This window comes from Triticum dicoccoides, chromosome 5B (assembly GCF_002162155.2).
Source record: "Triticum dicoccoides isolate Atlit2015 ecotype Zavitan chromosome 5B, WEW_v2.0, whole genome shotgun sequence".
Classification (NCBI taxonomy): domain Eukaryota; kingdom Viridiplantae; phylum Streptophyta; class Magnoliopsida; order Poales; family Poaceae; genus Triticum; species Triticum dicoccoides.
In genome coordinates, this window is record NC_041389.1 from 253,073,811 (window position 1) to 253,082,804 (window position 8,994).

The 8,994-nt window shown below is 46.2% G+C and overlaps 1 long non-coding RNA gene across 4 annotated transcripts in view; it reads right to left on the reverse strand.

The window, feature by feature from the left end:
* Positions 1-5,830: 5,830 nt before the first annotated feature.
* The window catches only part of LOC119308268, a 6,882-nt gene continuing 3,718 nt past the window's right edge, over positions 5,831-8,994 (reverse strand). For 3 of the 4 annotated variants that reach the window (XR_005150001.1, XR_005150002.1, XR_005150000.1), the window contains exons 6-7: positions 6,772-7,246; positions 5,831-6,657 (exon numbers count right to left, since the gene is read on the reverse strand). This is a non-coding gene — a long non-coding RNA (uncharacterized LOC119308268). The remainder of the gene's footprint in view (positions 6,658-6,771; positions 7,247-8,994) is intronic. The other variant, XR_005150003.1, reaches the window with a different exon arrangement.

Sequence of the window (8,994 nt, forward strand, 5' to 3'; positions counted from 1 at the left end):
ATGTTCATGTCTGTCTGACAGGTTCTCTTTGGATTCGGCTTGTTACACTGTAAGCTCATTCCATGCAGTTCAGCAAACAACTACATTCACTGCTTATGTGGAACAATTTGAACAGCTAATGAATGTTATGAGAATAGAAATTCTGCAATTCCAGATGATTATTATATCTCTAGTTTTGTGTCAGGGTTGAGCACTTATATTAAGAGCCACGTGGAATGTTTCAAGCGAAAGGACATGCAAACTGCAGTATGGTATGCTAGGAGAATGGAAAAGTCCCAGTCCCCAAATCTGGTTGTGCAAACCAAAGCTTATGTCCCTCAGCCAAGAAGACGGGTCCTGTTTGAGCAACAAAAACAAGCACCCACAACTACAGTTCCTAATAGAAATACTGTTATTCAGCAGGCTAAGCAAAATCAGGTCTGCTACAAGTGTAGAGAACCATGGGTGCCTGGTCATAGACAAGTCTGTAAAATGAGTCAGAGAGCACAAATGTAAGCATTGCAGGCTCAGGGCAATGACAACGCTGAAACAATTTATGTGACAGATTTTGATGATCCTGACTTGGAAAACTCTGAGCCCCTTCCCGAGGAAACAGTGTTGCAGGTGTCAATGCATGCTGCCATGGGTATTGGAGCTGCTAAGAACACTTTTATTTTGACAGTAAAAGTGGGCAACACCACTGCTACTGCTTTAGTCGACAGTGGTAGCACCTCTACATTTGTTTCACCTGAGATGGCTGCTAAGCTGCCTGTTTCAGCTACTCCTGATCCCAAGATAAAAGTGGTGGTTACAAGTGGAGGAGTGCTCTGTAGTGAATTTACAGTAAGGAGTGTCCCTATGAAATTCAGGGCCACAAGTTTTCTGATGCTTTCAGAGTGTTAAAATTAAAGGGATATGATATGATTTTAGGGGTGGATTGGTTAAGAAAGTACAGCCCCATTCAGATGGACTTCATAAAAATGGAAATGAGGATATCTGCAAAGAGTGGCCAGTTTATATCCTTTGTGGATGAAACTATCCCACTTGGTGATATAACTGAAGTTACTGAACATCCAGATAGGTGTTGGAGCAAGCTGTCTGTGGTTTTTTTTGTTTACCTCTTCTGGGTGTGATGTGGTGCCTGCAGCACAAGAAATTCCTTCAGAACTGTTGCCTTTATTAAAAGAGTATGAGAATGTTTTTCAGGAACCTCAGGGACTACCCCCTAGTAGACCATGTGATCACAGAGTTCCACTTATTGATGGAGCTAAAGTGGTTAATCATAGGCCCTATAGTGTTCCTCATCATCAGAAGGAAATCTTGGAGAAAATCATATTGGAACTGCTGAAGAAGGGAATAATCAGGCCTAGCACCAGCCCCTTTTCTTCTCCTTTATTGTTGGTCAAGAAAAAGAATGGGTCCTGGAGACTTTGCACAGATTACAGAAAACTGAATGCAATCACTGTGAAAAATAAATACCCACCAGTAATTGAGGATCTGTTAGATCAACTAAGAGGAGCCAAGTATTTTTTCCAACATTGATCTGAGAAATGAGTATCACCAGATCAGAATGGCTAAGGAGGATATTCATAAAACAACATTTCCCACTCATATGGGCTTGTTTGAGTACTTGGTAATGTCCTTTGGATTAACTAATGGCCCTCCTTCTTTCCAGGCATTGGTGAACTTGTTGTTTGGTCTCCTGAAATTTGTAGTTGTGTTCTTTGATGATATATTGGTGTTCGGTTTCTCATTAGAAGAGCATAAAGTTCATTTGGCAAAGGTGTTTGATATTCTGCAAGCTAACAAGCTTATGATAGAGTGGAGAAATGTTCTTTTGGGTAGCAGGAAGTAGAATATTTGGCCACATAATCAAATCAGAAGGAGTGTCTACTGACCCTTCAAAAATCAAAGTTATACAGGATTGGCCAACTCCCACTATTATCACTGAACTGAGGAGTTTCTTGGGTTTAAGTGGCTACTATAGGAGGTTTATCCAGGGGTATGGCATAATTTGTCAACCTCTCTTTGGTTGCCTGAAAAAGGATGCTTTCTCTTGGAAGGATGAACAAACAAAGGCCTTCCTAGCTCTGAAACAGAAACTTACTATGCTGATGCAGGAAGGGAGGCCCATTTCTTATTTCAGCAAGAGTATTGGTCCTAAGGCTGCTGCTATGTCCACATATGATAAAGAGGCCCTTGCCATAATTGAAGCAGTAAAAATTTGGAGGCACTACTTCTTGGCAAATGCCCTGGTAATCAGAACTGACCAAGAAAGTCTGAAATATATTCAGGAGCAGAAAATAACTGAAGGGATTCAACACAAATTGTTGTTAAAATTATTAGGATACAATTTCACTGTTGAGTATAAAAAAGGGAAGGAGAACAGAGTTGCTGATGCACTATCAAGGGTGAAGTATGTGATATCTGCTCTCACTGCTAGTGTTGTTACTCCAACTTGGGTAAAAGAAGTGGTAAAGAGTTATAGTCAGGACAGCAAACTAAAAGAGTTGATTGCTGAATGTACTGTAGCTGCTCCTGGCACTACTACTTACTCCTACAAAAATGGAATACTGAGATTTCACAACAAAGTGGTAGTGGGTACAGCTACAACTCTGAGACAGGATATTCTCGAAACCTTTCACAATTCTGAATTGGGAGGACATTCAGGTGAAAGAGCTACATACCACAGAGTGAAATTAGTATTTCATTGGCAGGGATGAAATAGGATGTTATTGCTTTTGTCAAGGCTTGCCCTGCCTGCCAGTTGAACAAAGCAGAGCATTCTCCTTACCCTGGCCTCTTGGAACCCTTGCATGTACCAGACTTTGCTTGGGCCCATATAAGCATGGATTTTGTAGAGGGATTGCCAACTTCTGAGCACAAAAATTTGATTCTGGTGGTGGTTGATAGGTTTACAAAATATTATTTCATTGCTATGCAACACCCTATAACAGTGCAAACAGTGGCTAGAGCTTTCTCAGATAATATCTTCAAATTGCATAGCATGCCCCTGGTAATAGTGACTGACAGGGACAGAATTTTTACGAGTCACTTGTGGCAGCAGTTGTTCAAGTCACTGAAGGTCAAGTTGTACATGAGCACTAGCTATCATCCACAATCTGATGGCCAGACTGAAAGGGTGAACCAGTGTCCTGAAAACTATTTGAGATGCATGTGTTTTCAGCAACCAAGGAAGTGGCATAGCTGGCTAGCTATAGCTGAATGGTGGTACAACACCTCATTCCACACTGCCCTGTAAATGTCACCATTTCAAGCTCTGTATGGTTTTCTCCCCCAATGGTGGCAGAATCAGCATTACCAGACACTATTTGTGAAGATAGTGACAACTTGCTCCAGAACAGGGAAGTGGCATTGGAGATAATTAAACAGAATCTCCTCAAAGCACAAGAAAGGATGAAGTATCATGTTGATAAGAAGAGAAAGGAAAAGGGAATTCTCTGTGGGATACATGGTGTATCTCAAGCTGCAGCCTTACAGACACACTTCACTGAGTTTACACAGGCATCTCAAACTCCACTCCAAGTTTTATGGCCCCTTTAGAGTCCTGGAGAGGATTGGTAATCATGCCTACAAGCTGCTGTTACCAGAAGGCTGTATGCTGCATAACACCTTCCATGTCAGTCAATTGAAAAAGCATATTGGCCCAACAGTTGTGTCTTCTCGTCACCTTCCACTAGTTGGTCTTGATGGTGTCATTAAAGTGGAACCTGAAGCGATATTGGAAAGGAAACTCATTCCTCATCCTCAGGGCAACATCAGCATTCCTGTGGTAAGATGGTTAGTGAAGTGGGTGAATATGCCCGTCGAAGAAGCTACTTGGGAGGACTCGGCCTTCATCCAGAAGGTTTTTCCTTTGTTTCGTGCTTGAGGACAAGCACGAGCTCAACTGGGGGGTATTGTCAGGCCCAGACCTTGATCATCCCCTGTTCCAGCGTGCCAGAAGTGCTTCAGTCCGTCGATCGCCCATCTAACGGCTCACCTGCGTGCGTACCGGTTCGCCAGCTGGGACGATCTTCATGCATTTATTGTCGATCTAACGGTTGCGATGGGTCGCTGTAGCTTTTCCGACAAGCCATGTGCTTTGTTCACTTTATGTTCTTCTTTTCACTCGTGTAATGGCTATAAAGCCACCCTTTCCCCTCATTCTGGACTATGTTGATTTGTATCGGGTGTAAACCCTAGCCGTCGGTGGCGTGCTGAACCTACTTTCCTCATTTCTTAAGCAAGAACCCTAGTTTTTCGTTTCCATTTCTTCCACGATTCCTTGCGGTGTGACTTAATTTCAGTAATTCAGAGCTCTGAGACTGACAGCGGAGCGCCGGATATAGGGCGCGTCAATCCTGCACGGGCAGCCAGCATGCGGCGAATGAGATCAAGCAGCTAGGGGATTTGATGACGGGGCGACGCTGGTCACCTCATGCAGCCGCCCGGCAACGGAGCAACAGGTCGCGCGTATGGACGTCGGTGATGGGCGCAGGTGTGGGGGCACTTGGGGTAGGGGTAGGCACGGCGGCAGGGTAGGCCATGGCAGCGCGCGACGACGGCAGGCGGTCCGGCGGCGCGGCGAGGAAGGGGCAATGGCGTACGGCGACGGGAGGCGGAGCGCCGGCGGGGCGGGGCGGGGCAAGAGGTGGCGGCGCGCTGGAGTCGAGATGGGTTTGGGATTTGGGAGGCAGGGTCGTGAAGGGTTGGGTCGGGTAGCTCTTTCTCTTTTCGATCTTTTTCTAATGTCTTTTTTCAGATCTTTAGCGAAACATTTTTTTTCTACCTATGGATGGCAGTAGTGGGTAATTATTTGCAACTTTATTAATGGAAAGTGACGGTGAACCCACGGAGTCAATCCGTATTTTATTATTACTAGCAAAAGAGCCCGTGTGTTGCAACGGGAGAACAAAACCCTTGAATGCACCAAGCAACTCATTTGTGTTGCTACTTTCATCTTCCATCTTCTCCTTCCAATCTTATCGAGGTCTACAGTTTAATATGCCACTATCCTTTAATTGCGCCCCCTCTATTTCATTTCTCCATCAAAGGTTCTTTCGTTTCTCCACCAGATGCATGCCTCATCCAGCTCGCTCCTCTCTTTTGTTTCTCCATCAAATGCATGCCTCGTCCTTCACTTATTAATTCTCAAGATGGTTTTTTCTTTCTGAATGTTGCTCATTCCCTGAGCTTGCCACTCTCTTCCTTTATCCATTAGATTCATGCGTCATCCTTCGCTTATTAATTCCCAAGAAGGCTTGTTCTTAGACAACTTCGTAACATATTAAAATTGATGAGATTCTGTGTTAGAATGGGATGTGGGACTATTTTTAATAAGTAAATTAACATGCAAAGGCTTATTAGGAGCTCACTTGGGCCTTGACGAAACTGCATGGATGGGCCGGCCCTAAAAGGGCACTCGTGTAGTTTTTTCCTGGCCTGTCTAACATTCCGCGCAAAAAAGAGAGTAACATCACATGCCCCCCTTCTGTTGTCAATCCAGCTGCCCCCAGCCGCTCGTGCCGCAGCGTTGACCCTGCTCCCACTACAGAAATCGGGAAATTTGCCGTCTGTGGTCTCTTTGCCGTCAGCCTTTCGCCAGAGCTGATGACAAGGTAGAGAAGAACAGACGGCGAAGAATTAATTATTGTTGGCAAAGACACACTTTGCTGTATGTTTTTTTTTACAGACGACAAACACACACTTTGCTGTCTGTTTTTATTTGACAGACGGCAAAGTGTGGTATATGACTGACTAGCAAAGTTTTTGAAACAATTGTACCCACAATGACTGTATTGACTTTTTAAAATTTTTTAAATGCGAACAAGGTCTACAAAATGTATAATTTGACGTGGTAATGGTTTATGATTCCTAGCGGGCGTGGTTTTTAATAATATTTACGAAATTTTTACATAGAAGATTTATTAAAACAATAAGCAAAAAACACAAAAAAAAAATGTTGCAATCCTATTGGCTGGCCAGCTAGTCACATGGATCGGTAACGTGGCTGGCCGAGCACCACACATCAAACCATGTTCTTATCCGGGCGCCCATGTGGCCGTCGCCAGTAACCGCAGCACCCCATGAGGCCATGACCCACCCACGTCGCCATCGGCAGAAACTGCGGAGCAATCGCTCCTGTCTTGCGTCAAGCCACGCCGCGCACCAGCGACCCGCCGCAAGAGCTTGCTGCGCCGGCCTACGCCGGTCCCCTCCTCAAGTCGCCACCAAGGAAGCTCTCCCAACGCCCACGCCCCGGATTGGATGGGTCCCGACGCCCACGCCTCCTCTGCCTCCTACCTCGCCCGGTTCCCGAGCTCCACAGGAGAGGAGCTCCACCAAGCCGCCCTCATCGCTGGAGCACCTTGACCCGGCCGAAGCACCTGCTCGCTCCGGTCCGGAGATCCCTCGCGCTCGGATCCACCCGCTGCACCACCCCACATCTCCGTCGCCTTCTTCCATCACCGGAGTTCCTTGCCGCGCCTGCTGCCTCCTCTGCGTCGAGCGCCGCTGGAGTTCCTCGCCCCGACCGCTACCTCCTCTGCGTCAAGCATCGCCGAAGTTCCTCGCCGCGCCCGTTGCCTGCTCTGCTTTGAGTGTCACCGGAGTTCCTAGTCGGCCACGCCCCTTTTCTGGATGGGCTGTTTGTTCGCTTTCTCGGTGCCGAACGATCTGAGCAAAATCGATATAATGCTTTAGTATCACTTCGCGTATATGTTTTAAATTTAAATTCAAACTGAAAGCGTAAATTCACAGAAAAAAAGCGTATTGTGACAGTGAACCTACGGAGTCGATCCATGCTTGCCTGTGCGTTGCCACGGGAGATAACTAAGTTGTCCATATCCTTGTGCATCGTTGATGAGTGCCAATGGGTTGAGCAAGGCGAGATTCCAGCCTCCGGCACAAGATTTGTCCGATATCCTAGGATGTCGTTTTGCACATGTTTCCCCGATTGGCGAGCATGACAACAATGCCAACGATTTGCATGGATAGGCTGACCTGGAAATCACGAGCTCCACCTCATCCCTCAAAACACATCCCGGTGTAACTTCTATTCAAGGTGGCTCGTCGGATCATTGGTGACAGCTCTCAACCTAGAGTAAGGACACCATGGTGAGCTCGCAACACACTTGGAGCGGTTCCACTCTTCACATTCATTGGTCAATCTCATTGTCGATTGGGGGAAATCCATGAGAACTCGGCTACCTCATTTCATCTTTCACCGCATCCACATAAACCACAACTTCAAAATTGTAGTATTCTGGAGACTTTTAAACTCAGTAGCGGTATAGAGATGGTACCACAAAAATATTATAGAAGAAGCTTTTTATGCAGCTATGACAACATGACAGTAAGGTGATCACTTCATAATTAAAGTGCCCAACTAACGAAAGTTTTTTCACAACCAAAAGCACCAGCAATAACACATGTTCCTCCAAAACTAAGGGGAACAATGCATCAAGCACACGCTGGAACCATTTCAAAGCAGGTATGATATGACTGTAATGTAATGATGTCGAATGGAAATGAAAAACCAACACCTAAGGATGTTTGCTTATGTAAGAACAGAAACGATGATAAACAAAATAATAAACCATTTTCATAAAGTCCCCAATACATGCAGATGAATAAAAGTTGGAAGGTCCAAACGGCATGAGTCAGGTGCAAAGGAAAAATAACCCACACATACACATGCATCCTAGATGAACGTGAATGCAAAAACACGACGTGCAGCCAAAATCATCAACCATATAAAGGAATAATCATAATATGCTTCAGGAGCATGGACATGTTTATAATTGATACAGACTAATCTCAAATGTGATTTTTTAGCTTATAAATACATGGTTGAATGACCACAGCATTTTTTTGGCAGGCGGCAATTTAGTGAAATATAATTTTTCATCTGCAGAGAAAGCACGTCTGCTCATGCATTGAATGTATAAATTGACAGGTTTTCTATTTTGGTGTGTGAGGAACTATGAACCGGTAAGTAGTTTGTGCATTCCTTCTGCTCGTCTACCTGATAAGGAATTCTCTGTAGTCATTTTCCTACAGTAGACATGCAATGTAAAACCCCATGATTGTCAGCCGAGTTTGAAAGCTCTATAGCAGTCAATCTAACAGAATCTAAATGCAACTTAATGGGCGGCACAACCCCTGCTGTTTTTTTAACTCCACGCAGACCTCCCACTCCTCGTCTATGTCAGCGTCAATCTCCGAGACCAACCTCTAATCGCTACTAACTCTGAGCAGACTGCTCTCTACTTGTAGCAACCTTTGTTGCAGTCGCCCGAGGGGAGAAACTATAACATCTATAGACAGACAATGGGCGTCAGTATCATAGCAGGTCCAAACTCCAAATCGCAACATAAAGCTGCACAATTCCCACAAGAACACAAGCGCAGTGACCACAATATGCCACGAATTCTTGAATCAAACCACACAAACGCAAAGACTGAGTCTTGTAGCTGAGGATCCGAGGACGTCGAGTGAACCGTTGAGGCTGCAGACGGTTTACTGAGCGGAGGAAGAGGAAGAAGTGCGCTTCGGGCTGTAGGAAATCGACATCTATAGATACGCCCGTCATAGTCCCTCGAGCAGTCCGGAGACGTGACGTTAACAACCTGGCATGCCGGATGTCGGCCTCGAGCACCTTGAGTAATTCCCTGAACGACCTTCGAGCGGCGCAGGCCGCAGGGCACCACCGCCATCTCTTCCGTTCTCTCCCTCCGCAGCCAGAGGCGACGACGCACTGCACTCACGGACGCCATCCGAGCTGATTCCGCGCGCGGCCCAGCTGGCGGACTACTGCAGGGGGTCAACGCAAGCGGACATCTTCTCCCAAGACGAACTCGAGGCGGCCATGGCTGATCTTGTGCGGCGCAGGGGAACGGCAGGCGATGGCGGCAGCTCCTCCGCGTGGACGCGGCCGGCAGCGGCCAGATGCAAGTGGCATCTCCTCCCACGTGAGCACGGCGGCAGCTTTGTGGTCCTCCACCGTGACCG